General features: G+C 37.0%; 1 protein-coding gene across 1 annotated transcript in view; it reads right to left on the bottom strand.

Moving 5' to 3' along the window:
- LOC139431901 (ras-related and estrogen-regulated growth inhibitor-like) overlaps nucleotides 1-25,907 on the bottom strand; it is an 82,441-nt gene that overhangs the window by 9,834 nt on the left and 46,700 nt on the right. Inside the window, exons 2-3 of the mRNA XM_071200154.1 lie at nucleotides 14,997-15,117; nucleotides 10,741-10,911 (exon numbers count right to left, since the gene is read on the bottom strand). The gene's annotated coding sequence lies outside the window, so the exon portion shown is untranslated. The remainder of the gene's footprint in view (nucleotides 1-10,740; nucleotides 10,912-14,996; nucleotides 15,118-25,907) is intronic.

The raw sequence follows: 25,907 nt of genomic DNA, 5'->3' as shown, positions 1-25,907 counted from the left end.
AGACTCCTGAAGGGGACAACGAGGACCCCAAGAAGAAGGTGCCCCGATGCTGGTACTGCCCCGGGTACCATTGGAACCGTGACTGTCCCCTACAACGCAGCACCGGTTCGGGAAACGAAACGGCGGCCGTTCGCCCAGGACAACCCGGACGGCCGCAGTAATCTCCACATTGGAGGAACCTGGTTGCTCCAGCCGCTCGACTGTAATAATCGAGGTAGCAGGAAGGCGCAGCCTAGCTCTCCTGGATTCCGGCTCGACAAGCAACTTCGTCAGCTCAAGAGCCGTCGCGTCTTATAAACCGCTGGGAGACACCACCATCGGTGGACTCCAGTGCACCCAGCAGTTTTTGGTGGTTCCCCGACTCAGCACCCCGTTTGTTTTTGGGGATCCCTGGTTCCGCGACCAAGGGGTGATCCTCGATTTCCAACGAGGCTGTTTTCACTTCGGGAAAGAGAAGAGGACCACGATGTACTTCCGACGGGGCAGCCCCACTGCGCCACTGCCCGCTCTGGACGTCAGTACTATCCGTCACCAATTTCCGGACAAACACAAAGAGGCCTTTCTAACGACGCTTCGTGCCTTCCCCGACGTGTTTACCGACTCCCATAAGAGTACCACAGGGGCAACTCAGCACAAACTGGAGCTCACCGAAGGAGCAAAGCCGTTTCGACTACCGCCATACCGCTGCTCCTATACCAAAAAGGAATTTATCGCCCGTGAAGTAGAGAAGATGTTGGCGGAAGGTGTCATTGAAGCCAGTCGTTCCCCGTATTCATCTCCGATCGTACTGGTGGAGAAGAAAGATGGGGCCAAGAGGTTTTGCGTCGACTACCGTCGATTAAACCAGCAAACGGTGGACGAGTCCTCAGCGTTGCCAATCATCCACGAGACGCTGCGGGACCTCAGCCAGGCTACCGTTTCTTCGAGCCTCGACCTGCGGTCCGGATATTGGCAAATCCCAATGGAGAAGGGGTCTCGACCCTTAACCGCCTTCACAACTCCCGACGGTGCCACCTACCAGTTTCGTGTCATGCCTTTCGGATTGAAGAATGCCCCGGCGACGTTCCAGAAGTTGATGACGCAAGAAGTGCTCCCTGGATACCTCCGGAAATTCGCCCTGGTGTACCTGGATGATGTCATCGTCTACAGCAACTCCTGGGAAGAACACCTTAGACACTTACACCTGGTGTTTGAACGACTCCGGTTACACAACCTCCGGTTATCACCGGAAAAATGCCACTTGGGGGCAACAACCATCGACTACCTGGGTCACCGGATTACACCAGGAGGAGTGGAGCCCTTACCGAACCACGTCAACTCCCTCTGCGACGCATCGAGACCGTCCAACAAGAAGCAGCTGCGATCCTTCTTGGGACTGTGTAACTGGCTACGCGGGTTTATTCCACGCTGCGCCGAAGTGTTAACCCCGCTGACAGATCTCTTGCGGGGCCAGAAACAGTTTAAGTGGACAGCTGAAGCCGAGAACGCCTTTCTCGAGATTAAACAGCTACTGAGCCGCCCACTGCAACTTAGACGCCCGGACTTCACTCAACCTTTCGTGCTACAGACCGATGCCAGCGGGAAGGGAATTGCCGCGGTCCTCTACCAAGAACCGGGAAGGAAGATCATCGCATTTGCCAGCGCCAAGTTGTCTCCCACTGAGCAGCGCTACCATGCTAACGAACAGGAATGCTTGGCAGTCGTCTGGGCGATGCGATTTTTCCGACCGTACCTGGAGGACAGAAGATTCACCCTGCGCACCGACAGTAGAGCATTGTTATGGCTTGACACCATGAAGGACCGGAACGTCAAGTTATCCCGGTGGGCGCTCCTTCTTCAGGAATAGAAATTTGACGTACAACACGTCCCGGGGGAACAGAACGAACTCCCGGACTTTCTCTCGCGCCAACCCGGGCATGAGCCAACGACCCCTGCGGGTCACACAGCTGACGTCGACCGGATGTTTCTTCCACCATCCGCCGAACAAGAACCAAAAAACGTCCGACCCCACATCGCATGTGTCGAATTCCCTGAGCTAGCAGACGACTTAAAAGACAGTCAACGACGAAATCCCCACAGCCAAAACCTGATTCGTACCCTGGACGGAATCAACGAGGCGGGTCCCGCAAACCCGGCGGAAGCTAGAATCGCCGCCCAGTATTTAGTGCATGATGGGCTTTTGTGGAGACGACATCCCGATGGTAACCGATTGATCGTGCCACAGGACATGCACGACCAGGTGTTGCACGCCTACCATGACGCGTCCACCGCAGGCCATCCCGGAGCTGAGGAAACCACGAGGGTCATCCTGAGGAAATACTGGTGGCTCGGCGTAGAGGAAGACCTGGCCAGACACGTCCGGAATTGCTGGGCCTGCTCATCGCTCAAGCGGGGACCCCTACAGGAACGGGCTCCATTACGACCACGAGCGCCCACACAACCATGGGAAGTTTTGGCAGTAGACCTCATGGGCCCATACGTGAAAACACGAGATAACAACAGGTTTGTGTTCGTTGTCACCGACCTGTTCAGTCGATGGGTGGAGGCGTTTCCGGCCGCTACCAGCAGCGCTCCGAAAATCATAAATATCCTGGAGAGTGAGTTGTTTCCCCGGTATGGTTATCCAAGGGCCATTTTATCCGACAACGGGCCTCAGGTTACCAGCGCCAGCTGGGACTCCGCGCTGAGACGTTGGGGGTGCCACCACTGGACGACGCCGATATACCACCCTCAGGCAAATCCTGCGGAGAGGAGGATTCAAGAAATAAAGAAATGCATACGGATCCAACTCCAGGGCATAAATCCAACGACCTGGGATCGACACATCAATCGGGCTCTATTCAACGTTCGGTCACGGCGCAACGCGGCGACAAGAGAAACCCCCGCCGCCCTGCTGTTGGGATACGAGTTACCGCGACCTGGGGAATGGTTTCTTGAGGGCCCCCAAGTTGGTCAACAGCCAGCGGCAGGACGGGCTGAGAGAAGAAGACGAGCGCACAGGAACGAGCACCGATACCGCCAGCGATACGCTGGGGCTGTACCACCACCCAGGCGGTTCCTGCCAAGGCAGCTCGTAATGGAGCGGGCTCATGTAGCGACGCCGTTTGGTCCTCGTTGGATAGGACCCCACATGGTTATAGAGGAGGCCGGACCTACAACGTACTGGATCCGCAGACACCAGACTGCAGAGCCCAGCAAAGTCCACACCAACGACCTACGTCTGGCTCCTCCACCACATCGACACCCACCTGCGCAGCCCGAACCAGCGCCTTGAGGGAGGGGGTGTCACCAAGTACGAATTGAGCGCCGTTCGATCTGCTTGGCCATTGGTCGTCAACCCTACCTACGGATCGGACGGTCGCCAACCAACCTCAACGCCCGGTTGATAGGGTTTTACCCAAGGGCGCCTATTTATGGCGGCCGGGTTTCCATCAGCGGTCAATTCCAACCGAACTCCGAAGCGACAACAACAGCGACAACGACAACAGCGACAACAAGCCAGCACTTCAACCGCCAATTCGAAGACGACCCCTTTCGTCTTAAAAAAACCTTTGAGGGTTTTTTTTTTGTACATATTTTGTAAATAAATTATTTCGTTTTATTCAACAACTGTTGTTTCTTCTTCGGCGCAATCCATCCCCCGTAACAACATGCTGTAACAGGACACTTGAGGAATGTACTAACTATGGGTAATTGTAGTAAGATTTCGGAATCTAATATAATAAGAAAACCTTATAAAAGTGTTTAGTTTTCGTCGAGATATGATATAGTTTAATAATAAGATAAAGTTGTAACACCATTAAAACATCTATAAAACAGGTAAATTGTGGAAAAACGTTGGTCGCGCATTAATACAGCAGACAAATAGACAAATCGCAATTGTTTGTTATAGACCTTTTTTTAAAAAACAAAGGACGACCTAATTACTTAAAAGGCATAATTAATTTTTAACATTACATGGTACTGTTAATAACCATCAGTGTTCATATCTTCATTAGAATTCGCTTTTGATTAAATTTTTTATCGGCTTGGAGTGTCCATCATCCGAAACCGATTTTTTTACCGGCCACTTAACTGATACATCTATGTATAATATTAAACCGATATCATTGAAAATAGAACATGGGTTGGACGAAACCCTCCTCTCCCCGCATAGTTCCTTCTGTTCTTTTTTAATTTATAATTCGCTTAAATCGCTCTAAAAAAAATTCGAGGGACATAACTGTGAAAAACTGATAACGGTATCTGCATTTCGCACATTTCAGCGTTTGCTTAATTAATTTTTAATTTTGTAATATAAGTTTCCTTTTTGCAGGTACAAACTAATTGTTATTTTGACAGGAGGTAGCTTTTGTTATAAAATTTAAAACCTACTTGTTAAAAATAAATTATGCAATTTTTTACACAAATGGTGTAATGTGCGAAATGTAACGCATTTCGCACATTTTTTGATTGGATTAACAAATTTTCTACAAACGTGTTTTTCTTAAAAACTATTGCTTTGATCAAAGTTTTGTAAAAAACCAATTTATAGATAATTGATCACTTTACACGAAAATACTGCCCGTTTGACAAAATTAACAATAGCGTAGGCAATATTTTTAAAAAGGGCTTTTTATTGCAGATAATGTTTAATTTTATAGAAACTTTGACCCGCTATATCTGGTTAAGCAGGCATTTGCGACCCGATGTATATGAAGACTATTCATCTTAATTTTTCTTGTATTATCTACTCTAGAAGTCTAACACCGGTTTTTTGAATCACCCTGTATATTAGTGTTTCATATACACCAATGTATAGCAATTTAGAAATAAACAATAAAATTCTTGAAGTGATTTATTTACCTGTGTTTATGTTTAACGGAAATTCCCTGTACAGCATAAAAAAAGGAATTTTAAGTAGACAATATTAATAAATTATACAGTGCTAGCGTAAAGTAACCCCCCCCCCTGTTTAACTTCTGAACAGATTGGGATATCAATATGAGCAAAAAAACGTCAGTTTCTATATTTTATCAGCACAAATATTGTCTTATGGAAAATTTTGCTATCACTTTTAGTTTTTCCGGAAAATGGATCAACTTTGTTTTTTTAAATGGAACACCCAGTATATTATGGTATCTTTCGAAAGAATAAAACAATACGAATCCAACGATACCTCACAATCAAATATCGGTTTATTAGTTTTTTACATAAATATTAAACAAAATGCGAAATTTCGCCGGAAAAACCAACGCATCTTCGTTAACTACCTGTCGAGATACAATGGGCCAGATAAATGGTGGACGGTCAGTTAAAAGTCGGTCTACGCTCGGGTTAAGCAGGGTTAAAATCGGCAGTTCTTTTAGAATGTTTTTATGAAACAATCAATGCAAGAAAAGGATAAAAAGAAAGTTCTTCTTAAAACTTCTAAGAAAAAATTGTCATAACAACAATTTTAAAGTTTGTAGGTACCTTGAAATTTTCTATTTAAGGCAGCATGCAAATATTGTCCTTCATTTCTATCTTGGAATTCTACCCGACCAAGTATAACCAATGAAAAGCGAGATCAAAATGGCTAGAAGGAGTTTAGAGCACAAAATCGGAGGAATTTTAATATTCTCTCGTGCTGACAGAAATGTACATGAAACAGAGCGACAATTTAATGAACGATTTCCTGAACATCCAATTAGTCGAAAATATTTAAGAGAACTTGTAAATAAGTTTTTGGAAACTGGAAGCGTCGAGGACCGCAAAAGAACTGGTCGTCGTTCGATTTCTGAAGACACACAAGTGCAGATGTTAACAGAAGTACTTAATGCGTGCATGATGTCGTCTGCTGCTATCGCATCAACGTGTGATGTGGGTCCAACAACGGCGGGGAAATATTTTTAGATTTGTTTCAGTGATGAATGTACTTTCTTTTTGGATGGAAAATTGCATCGGCAAAATGTACGTTACTAGAGTGATTTTAGTCCACATGAATATCGTGAAGTTAACACTCAATTTCCCAAGAAAATAAATGTTTGGACAGGCATATTGGGAAATCACATCGTGAGACCAATATTCCTAACCGAAAATTAGACCGGAATTGTATTTAAGATTATTAGAAGAAGATATTAATCCAAGTCTTTTGCAAATTGTACACCAGAATCCTGACGATTTTGAAATGGCTCCTCCACATTATGTGGCAATGGTACGAAATTATCTTGATACAAATTTATTGGACGGTGGATCGGTCGACGTGGGCCGATTGAATGGCCAACAAGATCACCAGATCTGACACCTTTAGATTTCTTTTTATGGTGTTATTGACGAAATTATTGACGTCTGTCAAAATATTGATCATCACATGTTAAGCCGTGTGAGAGGAAACACTACAAAAATGTTTGTTCCTAATAAATAAAAAATTCTTTTATTATTCAATAACAACACTAAGCCAATTTTTCAACCAATACGGCAAAATCTTTAATAAAAAAAATTTCATTTCTTATATTGACTTTGATTTTTTTCTTTATAAATATTTTTTGATAAAATATGATTAATTCATAAATTTAATATACTTCAAAAATAAGTAAGGGAACTATCAATTTTAAATCCGTCTTAGCTCGAGCGTATACCTACCGTTAACCTACCGACCACCATTTAACTGGCCGATTGCATTTCGACAGGTAGTCGACGAAGATACGTTGGTTTTTCCGGCGAAATTCCGCATTTTGTTTAATTTTTATGCGAAAAACTAATAAACCGATATTTGATTGTGAGGTACCGTTGGATTCGTATTGGTTTCATCTTTCGGAAAATACCATAATATACTGGGTGTTCCATTTAAAAAAACAAAGTGGATCCATTTTCCGGAAAAACTAACAGTGATAGCAAAATTTTCCATAAGAAAATATTTGTGCTGATAAAATATAGAACCTGACGTTTTTTTGCTCATATTGATATCTCAATCTGTTGGGAAGTTAAAAAGGGGGGGGGTTACTTTACGCTAGCACTGTATAAAGAAGAATTACTATAAAGTTAACGTAATACAATTAATAATTTTCAAACTGCTTAAGTTTGGGTTATTGTGTGTTTCTGAGATTCTGTAATATTTACGGTCCAGATGCTAAATTTTTGACGAGCGCTATACCTGCTGCGTCAACGTCACGCATTCCTTCTTCTGCGCAATTGATCAGCCAACGTGCATTTTGCAAAACACCTTTTGAAAAAATTGAAACTTCTTCAGAAACAATTAACTAATGTTTATAATCTAGCAAGAACAAATAAGATTTATAAATTTTTAAACATTTTCCTACCCGCTTCGATACATTGTCTTTAGTTCTTATTCTTAAAATACTATTTAAGAATGCTCAACAAAAAAAATCCAGAAGAGGTACATCGGGTGACCTGGCTCGGATACCTATGGAAAGAGGACTAAAAGATTCCGTAATTTTTCCACCTTTGTCAATTTGATAATAGAATAACCCATAAAACAGAGCGTAAAACAAGAGTTCGTGGAACTGCTTATGTCGGTATTTTCAGAATATCGCTTTTAGAGACTTAATTGGTTGAATCAACCAATCATCATCAAAAATCGGTGATCACCGATTTTTGATCTCGTCACTTCGAACCAGTTTCTGAAGAAGGTTGCAACATGGCATCCGAAACGTCAAACCTTTTATTAAAAGACGCACAGCAAAACCCGAAAGTTTCTAGTGTTAGTTCTAGTTCTAATTTTAGTTTAACGGTGAAACTAAATTTGTATAAAAACTGCTTGGCAATAAATTCTGAATTCATTCCATCGTTTTACATTAAGGCAAAGTGTTTAAACTAAGTCATTAAATCATGGATACTCTAGTGTGACAGAAAAAGTCGAAATAATTTTTATTTATGGAGAATGTGGCAGAAAAGTTGCTGATAGTATAGCTTTGTATCGAGAACGTTTTCCTGATCGAAATACACCTTTGAGAAGTACCTTTTACAGAGTTGTGAATGATTTCACTAACACTGGAAATGTGGAATCAAGAAAAAAAACTCGGCGAGCAACTGTAACTACGGAAGAAAAGGAAATTGCGATATTACCTAGCGTTGAGGTAAATCCTCAAGCACTCGACGACTTGCAATTGACGCCGGAATATCGAAGACCAGCATTTTAAGAATATTAAAGCGCAACAAGTATCACCCATACCACATTTCATTGCATCAACAGCAATGGAGGTGATTTTGAAAATCGATTAATATTTTGTCAATGGGCACAAGAACGAATGCGGTTGGACTTCAATTTCTTTGGTAACGTGCTATTCTCGGATGAGTCTACTTTTACAAACAAAGAACAAGTCAATAGACATAACATGCACTATTAGCGTTGAAAATCCGAGATTTTTGCGAGAAGTAGAACATCAACGACCTTGATCGGTTAATGTTTGGTGTGGCATAATTTGGTGATAAATTGATCGGTCCATACTTTATTGATGGTATGCTGAATGGGGAGAAGTACCGAAATTTTTTAGATGACGTCTTACCAACGTTACTTGTAGATTTGAGCAGGACAGAAAGACAAAATATGTGGCTACAAAATGATGGGTGTCCAGCACATTTTTTACATATTGCATGTGAAGCTTTAGATCGGGACTATGCTGGGCGATGGATTGGAAGGGGAGGTCCAATTTCCGGGCCTGCCAGATGACCTGATTTAACATCTCTTGATTTTTTTTGTGGGTGTCCTTAAGGATAATGTTTATCGCGAAGTACCGACTACGCCAGAAAACATGAAAAAGCGGATAAGAAATGCATGCAGAAATAGTAGCCAAGAAAACCTTTTAAGATGTAAAGAAAGTTTTAGTAGAAGGGTTAATAACTGTACTGAAGTGGATGTGGAAATATTTGAACATTTATTATAAATTTTATACTTGTTGTTGACTAATAGTACAGTTTAATCAATTTATTATAAATAAACAATATTTAAAACCATTTAAATGAATAAATTATTTAGATTTTGTCTACAAAAGATGTTTCGCCGTCGTACTGGCAAAACCACACTGTAATTTTTTTTTTTTTAATTATTTTACTTTTATCGATAGATTCAGATTTTGCAATCAAAAACATAGGGTGCCATTTAAAAAATTGGTCGTGACCTTCATATGACCTTGAAAATAAGGTCAAGATCAAAAAATGTTATCGTCATATGGTTTCCCTTTTCGCACAGAACAACTTTGATTTGGTTCATTTTACATAAAAAAAAAATTGATTGAAAAATCAATCAAATTTTTGAGATAATCGCTTGCCTCACGTTAAATTGACTACCCTGTATTATATGTGCCAACGGAATCAACGGAATGGCAAGTGATGTGCACGTTAGCGCTTGTCATCTGAACACTTTCAAATTTCTATCGCGCGTTAACGCGCGTTTTTGTCCGTCACATGTGAACCTAGCCTAAAATGTAAACATTTGAAAGCGCATTGGCCCCCTCTCCCTTATTATGACAGATATGAGAAATATCGCAAAACAAAAGCGATGCGGTATTATTCAAGCTATTAAATGATGTTGTCAAAGTTATAGCTCATCGTCTAAATTTGTGAGATAGCGAGAATATGTATTATGTTTCTCCAAAATAATTTCCAGCTATTACTCTTGCCCACTTTGCTTATAAGGATTTTTTTCCTAAACCTCTAGGCAACTTACTGTTGTCGAGATACAGCTGCTCCGCACCCTTAACGGTGATGTACCTGATACACTACCGTAACCTTTATGTTGTAAAAACCGTTCGCATTCATCCGCAACATCTGAAAGTTTCCATTCAAATAGATGCACATCGTATAAAATCTATAACATTAAACCTCAAATCTATAATATACAGGGTGATTTATAACACACGGAGCAGACTAAAAGGGTAGGTACTTGGGGTCAAACTGAAGAGATTTTCTTAATGTTTTGTTAAAAACTTAATAGTTACATAGATATCGCATGTTAATTTTTTAAATAACTTATCGTCCATTTTTGAGAACGGTTGATATTCAGTAAAGAATAATTAAAATACTTATTAAATGACATGTCCGCTGCTAGGTAACCAAATCAACTGGATTGGCAGCAATAAAAACATGGTATCAGCGGTTCTCAACAAACAAACACCAGTTTTTGAGCGATTTAACAAATTTTTAAATAGCCGTAACTGCCACATTACAAACATTTTATTATTGGTGTATTTAAGTAACCCCAAAATACTCGCAGTTTGAATTTAAACATAGTGTAATATCATATATCGTAAGAAATGCTCGGCCATTGATTCAACTTTAACGTTCTATATCTTTGTGGTTATTACGTTGTAGTCAACACATTATTAAGAAATTATCTTCAGTTTGGCCCCTAGTACCCACCCTTTTAATCTGCTCCGTATGTTATAAATCACCCTGTAGATTTATCAGTTAAGTGGCTGGTAAAAGTCAAAAAAGAAAATCGGTTTCGGATGATGGCCACTCCAAGTCGATAAAAAATTTAATCAAAAGCGGGTGTTAATGAAGACTAGAACACTGATGGTTATTAACAGTGCTATGTAGTGTTAAAAATTAATTATACGTTTTAAGTAATTGGTTTAATAAATAATTAGTAATTGGTAGTAATTAATTAATTTATAAATAATTTTAATTAGTAATAATAGTAATTGGTAATTGTTTTTTTAGTATTTTCTATCATTATGTAACTAATTTTTATTTATAAAATGAACTTATTAATATCTCCATCTTCAACATCAAGATTATTCAACTTAGATTCTAACTTACTTTTGTCTGGTAGTTTTCTAGTCCACGCTGTTGTAGATTTCTGTATGCTCACTTCTTTCTTTATGTTACCTCGATGCATTCTTCGTCAAATCAGTACCTACATACATTGTACTGGTCGCTGGTTTTCTGTCAAATTTCTGCGGCAATGATAGAATCTTTAGAATTTTGACACTAAAAAAAAATTAAATTAATTTAAATGTAAAAAGTTGTTACTAATAAAATTGTAAAATGGACGAACAGTATAGAACTACGTTAAATCTTTATGAAAAGAATACGTGTTTTATAAGAAATCAAGTATGTATATTTACAATTAGTTTTATTAGGTTTGAGTGGAAGAGCTGGTGCTGTTACGGCTGCACCTGAACTCCGCCTAATTTGTCCTGGCTTAATTTATAATAATTTTATGTATATATACTATGCCAATATAAGTACATCTAATGGGACAAATAAAGTCATATTATTATTATTATTATTAAGTTCTCAAAGGACCAAAAATTGAAAGAAAAACGCAAGTGTGAAAACATGAATAGAATTCAAATTCGAAAATGAAATTTAGTTCAAATAAGAATGAAAATAAAATAGAAATAGCAATACGTGGGGGGTTGGGGAAACCAACATGAGTCAATAAGCAATTAAAATTTTATTTTTGGGGAAAAGCAGTAGATAGGTACTTGTATAAAGGAACTTTTTGTAATTCGCGACGGTAATCAAAGCTATAACAGTACTCAAATGGGTGCTGTAATACGACTCCTTACAGCATCGGATGCTGTAATGGGATTTTAGTAACATTTTTTGTAATTCGCGACGGTAATGAAAGCTATAACAGTACTCAAACGGGTGCTGTAATAAGATTCCTTACAGCATCCGATCCTGTAATGACTGTTAGTAACATTTTATGGAACCAGTTCAAGTTGGTGACATTGGGTCATTAATTTTTCTAGTTGTCAATGTGACAATGTTTGTCTATGTATTCACCTGATGTACACCTCCCAAAATAAGAGAAATTGCTCAGAGTTCAATGTCCTCATTATTGTGGACTTTGTATTCGATGCTAAGAAAACACGTTCTTCGTTTAAACACGTTCTTAACATCGAATACAAGGTCCACAATGATGAAGACATTGACTCTGAGCAATTTCTCTTATTTTGGGAGGTGTATATGAAACATTTTTGGTCAGATGAATACATTTTGTGTTTTGACAGTTTCTAATTGTCAATTCAAATTTCTATTTTTAAGTGTTACGGTGTTACTAACTGCTACATACCTATTTCCCTACATTGTCAAATTTATTTATTTTTGAGAAAAAAAAGGATAAAAACGCGAATTACAAAAAATAGCATAAAACACGTTTCATAGACTTAAAGCACTCAGATGATGAGGAAATGCATGTTGAAAAGATAAAAGATAACATAAACTTTTTACATCAGGCAATCAGTCTCAATGTTACACCTAAAACATTCAAAATAAAAACATCCATATTATTCAACGATCATTTAGAGGAGTTGGAAAAGAGATTAATTAGAAAAGGAATAAGATCACAATATAAACTACTAAACAAACAAGAAACCATACTCAAATTCATACACAGAGATCTGCAAAAGTATCTTCGTTATTTGGAATACGAAGAACTCGTGAAGAGGTTTAATGGAGAAATTTTTTATTCAACAATGAGAAACAAAGACAACAAGAAAAAAAACTTAAACGGTTGGCAGAAGAAAAAGTAAATACTCTTGCTCAAAGATCATCACATTCGAAGAATCAACATATAAAAAGTACTATATTTCAAAAAGATAAATTCTATATTAAAAGATTCAATATAACAGAACCACACTTAAATATTAATTTAGACTAACCCAAGATGACATTGACGTTCTTAAATTGGGTAATAAACTCTCATTGCTTAATAAAATAAAGCCTGTACAGTTAGCAATAAAAATTGAATCACAATTATGTTAGAATCTCTCAACCGAAACTCTTATGTGCGAATGAATGAAGAGATCACTCGTTGTCAGGAACAAAAAAATATATATTTAATCAATATAGACAAGATATATACAAGTGAGGTTAGGTTACAAGAATAGACTCACACCCAACAACCGTCCGGTTACGACTAACTGTTCACGTCGCTTGCTCGTGTCCCCACCCTTTCAATCGTTCTCGAATGTTCTTTTGACGGTTTCTAAAACTCGGCTTCTCCTGACGGTTTTTCTCTCCTGAGAAAACTTTTTAAACTAAAACAATTATTATAATTTTCGTACACTCACGCACAAACTTTAGTTTAGGACACGTGCACACACCTATTCACAAACGTAGTCCCTCAAGGCTGCAGGAGTTTTCCGTTGCCTTCTCGCTCTTCCTTTTCCTTGTGCACGGTCCTCTTCTTTCTCCTTCTCCTCTTCGGACTCTTCATCTTGTCCTCGGTCGTCTTCTTTCTTCTTCTCCTCTTCGGACTCTTCATCTTTCTCACTTACGCCGTTACTATCAGTATCACTTTCCTCGTGATTTCTGTAGATTTTCAATTGACTTACATGGGCCGTTGCTGTCCACAATCTTCCTCCTATCTCCGGTAACGTAGTAACCCTATACGTGTCGTTAGGTAGGACTTCAATTATTGTTAAGGGTCCTCTGTACTTTGATTGTAGCTTAGTGGACTCTCCAGTTGGTTTTGGACAGGATTTCATTACTACAATGTCACCAACGGTATAATCTACTGCCCGGCAGCGCTTTCTGTCATACTGCCTCTTGTATGATTCCTGTGCCCTCTCAATGTTTCTTTGAACCATTTCCTGAACGTCACTAATAGCATTGTCTGTCTCATTAATCACTCAATTCTCGTTCCAATCTGGCATCAATAAAATGTGGAATATACCCAAATACGGCCTCGTACGGAGCATACTTCGTGGACTTGTTTACCGCACTATTCATGTTTCTCTCGACTAGTGACAGAGTGAGGTCCCAAGCATCTTCACTTGCTGCCGTACTGATCATAGAATTTACCAACGTTTCCATCACTATCTCAGCTTGTCCATTTGCTTGTGGATGTCGAGGTGAAATGTAATTTATGTCAGTACCATGTTTCGTACAGAATTCCTTGAACGCCTCAGCCGTAAAGCATGTTCAACGATCCACCACGTACATTAAAGATATTCCAAAATCATTAATAAACTTTTTAACGCATTTTATAGTCGTTTGAGCTCTAGTGTCTCGCGCCGAATACAACTTAACGAATTTCGTAAAGGAATCGATTGCCACCAAAACGTAACAATAACCTTTTTTCGTTTTTACGAACGGTCCACAGTGATCCCAATGAATCCTTGCAAATGGTCGTTTGGTTACAGGTAACGGATGAAGAAACCCTGGTTGTCGTCCTCTGGGTTGCTTGTTCATCAAACAAACAAAACAACTCGCAATGTATCTTCGAACATACCTCTTCATTCGCGGAAACCAATAATTTCTCTTAATCCTGGCTACTGTCTCTGATTTTGGCTAACTCCAAAATGACCGCCGTTATCATGAAATCTTACTACCATTGACTTCCAAAGAATCTCCCTAGTCTACTCACCCTTCTTGGACTCTTGAAAAGATAAATTTGTGAGCTGTTGTGGGCTCAAGTGTTAACTTTGTCCTCAAGTAGTGTTTTGCCTGTGCTCATTTTTAATAATTATTAATATTTGTTTTAATTAGTTGGTAGTATTTTTTTAATAATAAGTAGTTTCTTATATTGGTTTTTAGTTTAGTTGAGTAGTTTTAAACTTTTGGTAGTAGATTACATTATTTGTACATTTTTTGTATTTTTTATTTGTATTGTAGATATTTAATTAATTAATAGATTTAATCAATTAGTTGTTTAGTTTTTTTAGGTAGTAATAGTTGTAGAATTATGACCTCCAAGGGAACTTATTGTATTGTCCCGATGTGCAGTAGTACATCAACAATAAAAAAGATAAGAATGTTTAGAGTACCAAAAGATGGTGACAGGTATGTACTTTATGAAAGCAAAAGTTTATAAAGAAGTTTAAAAAAAATGGATTAATTTTAGAGCAATGAAATGGTTAATTGGATGTAACCGGCTGGACCTGAAAAACAAAACCCCATTACAATTGTACACCAATTACACGGTGTGTAGTCTGCATTTTAAGATGTCCATGTTTACTTCTCCTGAATTAAGTAGATACTAAGTACTAAGTATTACCTACTGCCGTTCCGACCGAATTTAGTTTTACATGTACATTACCTGTAGATGAAAAATTACTTACCAATTTTTAGATATAGTTATTACTCCAGGTAATAAGGAAACTGTTGCTCCCCCTGCTGAGGAAACTATTGCTCCCGCCGTTGAGGAAGCTACTGCTTCAGTTATTGAGAAAGATGTAGTACCTGGTAAGATGGAAAATAATTTACAATTTAAATAATTTTCGATAATGATTTCAGTGAAATAAGAATTTTTATTTGTTATAGATTGTTCTTCAACGTCAATAACATCTTTAACTTCCTGTGAAGTAACAACAACACATACTGGTAAAGTATCAAATCCATCATAGTTTCTCTATATATCCCTGTATGTACTTTGAAATACTTACTTATCATGTTTAAATTTCGATACTTATAATACACATTTTAAATATTTATGCATATTTTAACTTTTAAGTATGCCTGGCTTTCGGATTCAAATCCTATGCTAATTGTATGTGGAAGTAAAAGAAACAAATTTTTTGTTTTGTTTTTGTTTTAGTCATAAAAAAAACTATTAAAATTTCGACATCGATCTTTCAAACTGTATAATATATTTTAATTATGGCACATTACTTTTTAAACACTCTTTTACTTTCCAAAGTAACAACTCTTATCTTTTTTAAACAGCTACACAGACGCACAAATTCTTGTCCTACAATACGCCACGGAAGCAGAGGTTACGGGCTGCGTTGAGTGATGCCCGCAAAGACAAGTTAAAGGCCAGGAGACTAGTTGACCAATAAGGGCCAACAAGGGGAAAATTAAGTATTGACGAATTCGAACGAAATTGCGATACTTTATTCCCTGCGAACCTCGCCTCGTTTATCAAAGTGCAATTACGTATATGCACATCGAAAGGTAAAGGACGGCGATATCCCGCTGCCTACAAAGAATTTGCACTGCAGTTATATTTTTTGGGACCACAGTGCTATCGTTTTTTAATGACATTGTTTTATTTACCAACGCCGCGAAGTTTATGCCGTATGACGGAAAAAATTAAATTTTTACCGGGATTGAAAAATGAGGACATGTGGACAGCGCTGGAATTGAAGATACGTACAATGAGCGATGAAAATAAAACAGCTATTATTTGCATTGACGAGATGTCAATAAAAAGAAATTTGTATTACTACATCGCCAGAGATGAAATTATAGGTTTTATAGACGATGGAGAGAATAAAAATTACATTCCAGCTAATAATGTCAGTGTAATAATGGTAACAGGTCTGCACAGCAGCTGGAAATTACCTGTAGGGTACTTCTTGGTAACGCAATTTAATGCTGTTCCATTGAAAACCGCATTGGTAGAATGCATTAAAAAACTTAAAACTGTCAACATTAATGTGAAAGCTATTGTAACTGATGTGGGCGTTAATTTTGTTCAATTAAAAAATTTATTAGGGGTATCGCCAGAAAAACCATTTTTTGATGTGGATGGAGAAATTGTAATATATATATATTTAACACCCCACATTTATTGAAGGCCACAAGAAATAAGTTGTTGAAAAGTCACTTTAATTTTCATAATAAGAAAACATCGTGGACATTCATAGAAGAATTTTATAAAAAAGATTGCGAACAGAGAAACCGACTGGCGCCCAAATTAACTAACGCGCACATAAATCCTTCCAATTTTGAAAAAATGAAGGTCAAATATGCTGCACAAATAATTAGCGACACCGTGGCTAGTGGCTTGGAAACGTACATGGTTCTAGGTATTATTTCAGCAGAAGCAATCGGAACCATTGAAGTAATAGATAAATTCAACAAATTATTCGATGTGTTAAATTCAAGAAACTTTAACGAAGACGACCTAAAGTATTTAAATATAATGAATGATTTTGTTGCCAGTATTAGGATAACGTCTAAAGATGATAAAGTAATCAACAATTCAATCAAATTTTTAACATCGTGGTTGATAACCATAAATGGCGTGAAGAAATTATGGGATTTATTAAAGGTTAATAAACTACTAACTGCAAGAAATTTAAATCAAGATTACCTAGAAAATTTTTTTGGGCGTATTCGACAGCAAGGGGGCAATAATATTAATCCAACCGCCATCCAATTTGAACGGGGTTTCAAGAAGATTTTTTGCAAATCTTATTTTCACAAGGGAAGCGAAAATTGCGCTGATGGTTTCAGTAAATTTTTGCTGAAACTTACTGATATACAGACGGGAGATAAGGTGACTCAGATTGATGAAGTCCCTTCTTTAATATTGATACAGACTATCGTAATCAGGATTTACCAGCACAAAATGCGTTTACGTATGTATGTGGTTACCTTATAAAAAAGGCCTTTGGAAAACATAATTGCGATTCATGCAAAGTATCGCTCTTGAGTGAAGAAGTTTTAGAAAGTGCAAAACTTTTTATGTATTTTAAGGCCAAAAACACAGATCATACATACGGAATGTTACAAAACCCTAGTACTGTACTTTTACAATATACAGGGTCATCCACGACGACCGTCCATTAGAACTATACGGTGTTCTGCCCAAAATAAAAATTTGAAAATTTAGTTTTAAGTATTATCAATTGCGTTCTCTTCGACTAAAATATTTTCAGATTTCTAGCACTTCCGGTTATACCGGAAGTCGCCACCTACTTTATTTTTTAAATGGAACACCTTGTATATTTTTAGCTATTTGGATTTGTCTGTCTTCAAGGTTTATGAATAAATTTACTTTTTGCAATTTGATTCGGCCGTTCTCGAATTATTCGAATTTTTCTAGAAAAATCTACTCCAGCAGACATTTGTTCAAAAAATCAGAGAACACTCGATTTTTGGCATATCAATTTAGGATTCAGAACATGCTTAAGCAACATGATGGAGTCTGTTTTGGTGCCGAGTACGGCTGTATAGAACGTTTGGTCACTTTTCTATGGCACGTTAACTTTCTGAAACTTGGAAGTACCATAACATCAATTTTTTAAATGGCACCCCCCATACTTTACTACTTTGTCGTCTTCGGTGTCTCATTTTACATCTTTTATATCCCATATGTCCTATACCTAACATTTATAGTTTGGGAGATAATTGGGGTTTATTGAAAAATGCACACATATCATACAAATGTCTTTATTTACTGTAACAACAAATTCACAACAAAATGTCCACAAACAAGAAAAACAAAAAAATGTATTATCAATGTTAATTCTTATCAATTTCATTCACTGCCTCCCTAATAAATTCCTCAAAAGTGTAAAATGCACTTTCAATTAAGTGTTTTTTTATAATTATATTGAATTTACTTCTTGACATTGCCGCAATGGAGGGTGGAACTATGTTGAAAAATTTTGGATCCCAATAGTCCATCGATTGTTGTGTTCTTGAGAGTCGGTGATATGGTGTAGCAAGTTGATAGCAAGATCTAGTTGCATAACTATGTGATTCGCCGAGTGTTTGGAAAGTATTCCTATTATCGTACACGTACATTAACATCGTATGTATGTATATACTTGGTAGGGTAAGTACTTCTTCTCTAATGAAATACTCCTTACAGCTATCACGCCGCCGCAGATTACAGAGAGCCCTAATTGCTGACTTTTGTATTTTAAATAATCTATGGAACTCAGTTGACTATGGACTACTTTCTATGGACTAGAAGATGTTGAAATACGACATTTTGGCGGCTTGGTTTGTAGCTATGCTTTTCAAACGTCTTATGGTGAAAACCGCTGTTGATAACTTCTTTGATAGGGTCTCAATATGATGGTGCCAATCCAGCCGTCCATCGAGATGTAACCCGAGGAACCTCACCTTACCGACACGATTTTCTGCTTTTGTGCTGAATATTATGCTTTCTATTTTATTGTGATTTAGTTGCAGATTATTACTTTCAAACCATAACTGCGCTTCGTACATTGCATTGATAGACTTCTGTTTTAGTTCACGCTTGTCTTTACTTTTTACAATGATTGATGTATCGTCCGCATATAAGCCAATTTCTTCATTGACCGTGGCAGGCAAATCATCCTTGGGGCACACCTTGTTTTATGTTTAATAACTTGGAATTTTTATCTTTCCATTGAACGTATTGTTGGCGTTCGGAGAGGTATGAGTTTAGGAGTTCTAGTTGTACTCCTCTTATGCCATAATATTCCAGCTTGTCTAAAAGTATGTTGTGGCTTACAGTATCAAACGCCTTGGTAAGATCTAATAAGTTGATTTCCACTAGTTCTTTGTTATCAAGTGCTTCTGTAATCAAATTTATGACATTAATCATCGCTGTTGTTACCGATTTTTTCCATCTGTATCCATGTTGGCAAGTTGTTAATAGGTTAAATTTTTCTAGGTAATCAATCAAACGATTTGCTATAATTTGCTCAAATATTTTTGAGAAAGCTGGTAATATAGATATCGGTCTGAAATTGTCACATTGATTGCTATCACCTTTTTTGTGTACTGGTAGAATTTTTGCAATTTTTAGTTCATTTGGAAAACATCCTTCATTCACGCATTTGTTTAAAACCTTGGATAGAGGTGACGCTATCACATCGACAACTTGTTTTAGGAAGTTGGTACTAAAGTGGTAGGTGTCTTTAGTGTTTTTGTTTTTTAGGGATTGCACAATATCTATGATTTCAATTAGCGTTATTTCTTTAAAGTAGAATGATCTTTATTATCTATTTTATGGTTTTGAAGTAAAGTACCGTATAGATGTGTATTATGGTGATCATTTTTTGCTTTGTTACTCAAATTTATAAAAAAAGTGTTCATCTCCTCCGATAGTGTTGATTCCTCTCCGCCTGCCAATTTCTTACCAACGCGTTCACTATTGATGACATTCCAGATTGCTTTCGATTTATTTGATGAATTTGATATAAAGTTTTCTTTTTGTTTTTCTCTTGTCACAGTTTTTATGTAAGTATATTTTAATTTCCTATAGATATTGTATGCTTCTGGGCTACCTCCTGCCTTTGCTACGATATACATAGCATCAAGAGTATTTTTCAATGCGTTTAACTCAGGTGTGTTTATTGTATATTTTTTATCTTTGCGTTGTAATATGTATTTTTCAGGGAAACACTCGTCAAATTTCGCCATGAGTAAGGTATAAAATATGGAAAAGAGACTTTGCGCGGTCTCTGTTATGCGATTGTCAACAAATATACTCATTTCTCTTAATTTTTCTCTGAAACGATTAATATTTGAAGGAGCAAAGTTTCTTTGTTTTGTTTTGTTTTTTCCAGGGTGTTTTAGCTCTGTTATGGTGAACTCGAGCATCTACGCAAGATGGTCCGACGTATGGAGATTGATAGTATTTGCAACGTACTGAGATAGTTTCGTATTTATGAATATATTATCGACGCACCTGACACTGTTGAGCCTGGATGGTTCGTTAAAAAGTGGATGAAAGTTAAAAGAAGCTAATATGTCCCGAGTGATTTCTGCATTTTTATTTGTTGACTTCCGATGATATAGGTATTAAATCTGGGCATTCCCTGGCGTGTATGTTGCTTCTGACCAGGATTGCTACCCCACCATGTGTCCTATTCTGTCGACAGAATGAAGCGGCTATACGATAATTTGTTATGTTTACGTTATGTAGTATTTCAGCATTTTGAAAATGTTCTGTTAAACTAATATAATCAATTCCTTCTGTATTCAGAAATTTCTCAAGTGCGTCTATTTTCTTCGTTAATGATTGTATATTAAAATTTATTATTTTTTGAGTTTTTATACTCGAGAATGTCTTATTTCCTTTTTCTGTTAGGTTTTGTGGGTGCGTCTGTAAATCTGTTCGAAAAAACGATTCACTCTGGTTCCAGTCGGCCACGATAATTGTTTCAGGTTGAATTTAATTTTGATTTGTTATTACTTTATTTTGTTTTTTTTATATATTTCTTTTTTTTTGTGTATGGGATTTCCAGGAAGACCAGGACGTCATAAATTGGCTTACTGATGGAAATACCCTTTGGCAAACTCTATACTTAGTTATTTTAGGCCCACTTTTACCACCTCTAGTTAAAGTGGTTGTATAACTTTAACTAATGGTTAGCGCAAAAATCGGCTTTTACCACCATATTTACTTTGTTGATAGCGCTAACTAATAGTTATTTTCGGTCTATCCGTAATTATCGGTTTGGGGGTCGGGTTAAATATTTACCTCATTGATAAACTTGGTTGAAGGTATTTTTAACCAGATGGCGTAACATAAATCTAACCTAAAATCATAATAAACGCTTACGTTCGGTCAAAACTCCATAATAGTGATTAAAACGGTGTTATTGTCTTGTTATAACAGTGTTACAAACCGATAGAATAAAAAATCATGGATTTCGAAAGGTTTGAAATTGATGAGCAAGAAATCTTGGAGAAAATTAATTATCTATTTCCCATTCGAGGTGGACGCGTAATAAAAGACAGAATAGACCACCATCAAACTGATGAATTTATTAAAAGATTTCGATTATCAAAGGAATGTGTGTTTTCACCACATTTTAGCACAAATTGATAATGACATCAAACCACGAACCAGGAAGTATTATATATGTATAGCACTTAGTTTTTATCAGTAGAATGAATTAATAATTAATTTTTTTTAGAAATTTTGTAATCCCTGTTTCAAATAGATTGTTGCTTACTTAAAGATTTTGAGTTTGCTACAGGCAACATGTTATTGGGTGTAGCTGACTTGTGGAATCAGCGAATCATTAGCTTCAGGTCAATAATAGAAGATTAGTAGTTATCAATTATTAATAATAATAAACTTTATAATTATAAAAAATAATAAAGAAAAAACGTTATTTACAATAAATATGTACATTATTATTATTTAAATATCGTCAACAAGTATTTAAAAAATAGATTAACTGTCTTTTTCTTTTCTTAATTTTTTTATCTCCACTTCTTTTTTCAATTTTATCACTTCCATCTCTTTCCTTCTCATTTTCTAACATTAATGTTGTTAACTCTAATCTTTTCTTTAATAACTCATTACAGGTATCGTGGACAACTTTATTGGACACTACACCATATAAAGCAGATCAATTTTTTATAAATACATGGTAGGTTAGTTAGTATTTTGATTGTACTTTTACTTTTCCTTGTTGTTTGCAAAACCCAAACGTTATTTTCCACGTACTAACGTGCCTATTTTTATTTTCGAGGACATTTTTATGATCCGCCACCAAGTCAAGTAAAAGTGTTATTTCTTCAGGTTTAAAATTTGCCCCCCGAATACGCTTTTCAGCCTGATTTGCGGTTTTTATTTTTTCGTGATCGTTAATTGCCACTAACAAAACTGACAGGTTTATGAGAATTACTCACGAATTACCGACCATTACCGACGGACAAAGGAGATAGAAACCTGTAATACCTCTTTTACACCAACAGTCATTATAATATTCCCCTATATTTTTACGTTAACTACTACATAGCCTATACATTAGTTAGATCGAAATGGTAAAAGTCGTTTCGCAGTTAACTAATAGATAAACGTTATCTTATAGTTAGACTAACGACCAGTTTAACTAGAGGTGGTAAAAGCGGGCCTTAATGTATTACTTATATTGTAGTATTCTTTTATGCCAATAAACTATTATTATTATTAATACTCTTGGAAGGTTCTTCGAGTACTCCGTTCCTTTACACCTTAGGAAAAACTTATTATTAAATCAAAGTCTTCTCAATTTATTCCCACCGTCCCCATTTTCTGACCGTGTTTAAAATTAATAAACTGCTCTCCTATTTGATTATTTTTATTGGTAATAAAGTTTATGGTTATTTGTTTCCCGAATTTTGTTGTTTTCTTCTTTCCCTTACCGAAAACTTGGATTCTCCGACTATAACCCCAAAAGCTACTTGGAGGCGAAAGAGTTCCTTAACTCTCTAATAATAAAGTGGCGCCCAAGAACCGTCAACAATCCGTCAAGCGCCAAAGTCCACCTTTTCTAGGACCGTACCAGAAAAGGGACGTCATATTATAATTCGTTTGACTAGTTTCGCCTTATAGCCATCTACAGTGAAAAAATATTTGTTTTACAACTGACATATTGTTTTAATCTAAACTTAAAGTAATCAATAGTTAACAAAAATGACTGGGACCGGGACTTTATTTTAATATTAATTACTTACTCGTTAAAAGTTAAAAGTTACATCCAGCTCTTCAAAAAACATTTATAAGATCGACAGATCATGTTGAAAAAATTTTATAATTCCAAAGTATATTACAAAAATCCAGTGAAATTTTGATGACTAAATTAAGAAACAAAAAAGCAGATTTATCGAATAAATTTAAAATAAATAACATCTCAAAACACCATTTTCATCCAAGAATCACTAGCTTATCCAACACCACATTCACCAACAAAGAATGGGAATAACTAAACAAGGGTCATAAACAAGGTCATAAATACAGCATTACATCACAAGAACACAGCCTACCTAAAATTTCAATAGAACTAGAAATAGCAGCTCATAATACTACGGATGAAGAATACTTGAGAAAAGACCTTATCGACTGGCTAAAAAGAAAAGAGAGAGAAACAAACAAGAACACAACATCTACAACCATAATTGATGAAATAAACACCTTACGTAAGATTAAACATAAAATTAAGTCTAAAGGTGGCTACCACGTAACTGCAAACTTGACAATCATGCATGATCAATCTTTTTGTATAAGCATGTAAAATCTCTCTTCGACACCACACGATACAAGCATAGTATAAGAATATAAGGTAGAACCGAAAGGATTCGATTTTTCAACCGTTCTGCGCAGATCGTCGTCTAAACGTCACAGCTTAATGGCGCCATACTAACTATAGTTTTGTTGTCAACGTTTAGTTTATGTAATTTATAATCTGTAATAAAGCTTATTATGATTATTGTTATTATTATTATTATTTCCTTTATTTCTCAAACTTAAAATTTGGTTACATAATTTGTATAACGACCCATAAGAAGATAAGTATATACAATATTTGTGTAAAGTATAACATTAAATATACATTGTAAAAAACAAAACCCGCTTCCCCTCACAGCATCACTACACGTCCCCACACCACGCACCATCAACTCCCCATCACTCTCCGTATCCCAGCACACGTCTGCAGCACCACCGCCTTTTGCATCCGCCTGTAGAGTTCCGGTGCAAGGCCCATCTCCTTGAGGCTCTCGTGAAGCTTCACTAGGACCTCTCCTGTGGCTCCTATTACCACAGGCAGGATACGCACGCTCTCGACGTTCCACATCTTCTTAATTTCTTCAGCTAGCGGTACGTATTTGCTGATCTTTTCTCTGTTGGTTTTTTGCCATGGTTACCTTGTTTTCAGCCTTTTGGTATATACTCGGTGGGATGTATACTTTCTTCGTGTAGTCGAGATGTTTTCTTATGAGTACACATTGATATGGGAAGGTGTCGCAATATTTCGTAAGCGCATGTTGGTCGTTTACTTGTATCTAAACTTGTAGCTTGGCATAGGTATTCTTCGCGTTGGACTTCTTTACATTTGGTAACGGTCGTAAAGTACTTATCTTTATTTTCTGCTAGGTACGGTTGCGGGATGTTGAGAATAAGATAATGGGATTGTTGTTTAATAGGTAATGGAATTAAGTGATAATACTGGTAGGTTGTCATTTCAATTAAAGGAAATTGTAACAAGAAGGTGAGAATGTGGCCCTTCATGTACACTTTTACTGTTATGGTCTTTTCTATTTGGTATAAATTATCATCGGTCGAAGTTAATAGAACTCGTTGTTCGACTAGTGAAGACTGAATGAAACGTAAATCTTCCAACAGTTCCTGTGCCGGGATGATCGTCGGATGGTATGTTTGCAGTTTAGCGAATGTCTTTGCTATTGCTAGATGATCGACGATTATTAAGGCAGAGTTAACGGCTACTTGTAGTGACGTTTGTGCTCTCATCAAAAGATTAAAGCGCGCCTGTTTATCACCCTGATCTTTAATATGTTGTGTAATCGTATTTATACGCTGAGCTACTTCATGTTGATTTTCTTGAATAGTTCTGATGTTATCTTTGAATATTTTAAGAGTTCCTTGTGAGAGATGGATTTGAGCCTCTATTATTGTTGCTAATTCCTGTTGATATGATCCTATTTCTGTTATCACTTTGTCGTATTTCTCAGCATCTTCTGCATCTAAATTACCAGATACTGCTTTTATAATTGAACCCAAGAAGTTCATTGCTCCTCTGCGATATCTGCTTGTCGGGATGAGTTGTTGTTTTCCAAAGATTAATTGTTGTAGCAGATCTTTGATATTCCTCATAAGGGTCAGGAATGCTGTTTGCTCGGTACCGTTTTCTGTTGTTTCCACAAATTTCATCAGTTCGCCATATTCTTTTGTTAATTTGTCAATTTGTATCGCTAGTGGTTCGAGGTCACATTGTACCACCGTTGTCCATTGGCTGACCTGGTTTTTGGCTGTTCCCAGATGTAATGGAAATAAAGGGCCGATTAGCGTTGTTATTCGGACGTCGGGTCTTGCCCAGGAGCATCTGAAACAATACCGTGTTTAAGATGTCTTGTATGGTATGTCTGTACTCCTCTTCTAGTTTGAACTTCTACTGTGCTATTATCATTTACTTTGATAATGGTGTATGGCCCAAAGTAGGGTTTGACCATGTTATTGCTTTTTGTTATATTTTCTACGTATACCTTTTCTCCAATTTTCCATGTTGAAACTCTTACTTGTTCTTATTGCTTTTCTTGAGTTTTTAGTTTCCTGTTCTCGTCTTTTTTCTTTAAGCTTTCGTACATAATTGCCATTCGGCTTTTATGTTTGTCTATAATATCTTGATACGTCGGGGCATCGTAAAATAGGTCGAGTGGATTTTTCGTTTTTGTATGGTCAAAAAGTGCTTCAAATGGAGTCATTCCTGTTGTGCTATTGATGGTGTTATTGTATGCAATTGTAACAGATCGTATTTTCTTTTTTTTTGTTATACCGAGATCTTCATCAA

This window comes from Onthophagus taurus, chromosome 11 (genome assembly GCF_036711975.1).
Source record: "Onthophagus taurus isolate NC chromosome 11, IU_Otau_3.0, whole genome shotgun sequence".
In the NCBI taxonomy this organism is placed as follows: Eukaryota; Metazoa; Arthropoda; class Insecta; order Coleoptera; family Scarabaeidae; genus Onthophagus; species Onthophagus taurus.
The sequence above is the reverse complement of the archived record's forward strand: the minus strand, read 5'-3'. Positions and strand labels throughout refer to the sequence as shown.